This window comes from Galeopterus variegatus, unplaced genomic scaffold (assembly GCF_000696425.1).
Source record: "Galeopterus variegatus unplaced genomic scaffold, G_variegatus-3.0.2 Scaffold846, whole genome shotgun sequence".
Lineage (NCBI taxonomy): Eukaryota > Metazoa > Chordata > Mammalia > Dermoptera > Cynocephalidae > Galeopterus > Galeopterus variegatus.
In genome coordinates, this window is record NW_007726957.1 from 493,419 (window position 1) to 495,705 (window position 2,287).

The 2,287-nt window shown below is 44.1% G+C and overlaps 1 pseudogene; it reads right to left on the reverse strand.

Annotated features, from left to right (window-relative positions):
- Positions 1-312: 312 nt before the first annotated feature.
- LOC103590625 lies at positions 313-1,226 on the reverse strand (annotated as a pseudogene).
- Between the last annotated feature and the right edge of the window lie 1,061 nt (positions 1,227-2,287).

The following is a 2,287-nucleotide window of genomic DNA, read 5'->3' on the forward strand; positions in this document are numbered from 1 at the left end:
ATGGCTGTCAAAAATCAGCTAAAGCTTAGGTCATACACCATTTGGAATCTGCCTGTGCTTGCCTTCTTGTAAAGAGCTTGAGACATGTGCAGAGACACCTTAAACATGTGTAGGTAGGTGACCCTTCTTATGAAAAGCAGAGGTCTCTTCATGAATGCTTTCTGTTTTAGTTTTCCTATCAGTTCACCATTTAAACTAGAAAAGATGCTGTAAGCTATCTCAGCTAGCTTCTAGTTTGGACACAGCACCAATACTACATGCATAATTAAATGAATGACCATATCTTCCTGGTTCTTCCATTGGGCAAGATCACTATGCTTCTTTGGACTGAATTGGTGTGATCTTGTTTGAGAAAAATATGTAAACACAGGGCCAAATTTTGTTAGTCTCCATCCCAGAAAATTGGTGGAGCCCTCCTCAGCTCTTGTATAATTCTTTTTTTTTTGAGACCGGCCGCACTGCGCTCAGCCAGTGAGCGGTGACTGGCCATCCCCATATAGGATCCGAACCCGCGGCGGGAGCGCTACTGCACTCCCAGGGCCGCACTCTCCCGAGTGCGCCGCACTGCGCTCAGCCAGTGAGCGGTGACTGGCCATCCCCATATAGGATCCGAACCCGCGGTGGGAGCGCTACTGCACTCCCAGGGCCGCACTCTCCCGAGTGCACCACGGACTCGGTCCTCTTGTATAATTCAATGACTGAGTTTGCCACATCCTTGTACTGTTTTAGCTTGGCGGCAACTGCTTCAGGTTTATCACCTTCCTGCTGTACTAATGGTCATCAGTGATGTCATCAATCCCATGCACATGAGGTGGACTGAAGTCCAGGTTATATACCTTTCCACTGGGAGAGTAAATCCAACATCAGCTGAGATGATCTTTAAGTGTTTCAAAACTGATCACTAGATCCAGGTCACAGATTCTGTCCAGAGACTCAGCCTGTGCTAATGTCCTTGGAAAATCATCTAGTATCCAATGCTGGCTACCCCTGTCCTCCAGCTCCAACATCATTAGGCATGTGATCACATGATCTGGAACCAAAAAACCTTTCTCTATGTGCTGCTTTGCCATATCACCAACTTCCGTGCAAACCTTGATGTTCTCCCACAAGAAGTGGCCTTTGGAGAGATGCCAGAGGCTAAAGTTCTGGATGATCATCTGGCATGTTGTGCCCTTACCCAAGCTGGGCAGCCTGATGAGGACTGCACACAGGAATTTAGAAGCCATGGGCTTCATGAACAGAGGTGCAGCCACATGGGCAGCCCAGACAGCGGCCCTGGAGGAAACCCTGGGAACTTCATTTCCTAGCCCCTGCCTCTGGCACCCTCTGCGCGGGGACTCGCCGGCCACCCCCACTAAAGTACAACATTTTTAGGTAGTCGTTCATTTGTAAGAAAAAGACTTAGCATATGCAATGTTTAATATAATGTGGCAGAAGGTGTTTGCTCCCAGCCCCAGGCATTTGTTTATTTGCTTATGTGTGACCTGGGGACCTGTCGTCAGGCATGTGTGTCCATTGGTAGAAACATGAGCATGTGTCCCAGTTTCTGAGTTCAAGTTCTCAACAAGAAGTTGACTGGCTTGTCTGAGCACTTGCTGCTTTTTTCATACATACAGGAGAATATCTGATAACTTTTTGTTGCCAATGATAAATGGGAAAATTGCAAAATATTATTGGAGAATGAGAATGTGACAGGCTTTAGATCCAGGTAAATAATGTGTTATAATATAACAGGGCTCTTAATAAGCATTTACTGAATGAATGAAGGCATAAGAATAATAAAAATCCTTCTGTATTCTCTCCTTGGGGTTGAAAAATAGCTTTAGTCCATCTCTACAATAAATTATTTTCCAACTGTGCTATATTTTAATACCATTTTTATGCCTAAAATACATTTTCTGCTCCCCATTCTTTAAAGCTCCCACTCATTCTTTAAGATGCAACTCAAATGTCATTACTTTTCTTATCCTGCCATAATTACCCAGCCCAAAATGACCCCTGTGCCTCAGTATTGGTTTATGACAGTCCTAGGGCACTTATACTTTTATTGCCTCATATGATTGAAATTCTTACCTGTGTGTTCTTCCTACCTGGGTGATCTTGGGCAAGTTACTTAATCTCTCTTTACCTCCATTACTTCATCTCTAAAATGGGGATGTAATTGTACCTATCTCATGGTATGCTGTATGTAGCTATTGCTGTTTGTTACCTCTTCTGTTAGATTAAGCTCCTTGAGGGTGGTGACCATATATTATTCATGTTTGAACTTTTGGCTCCCATTTGAAAA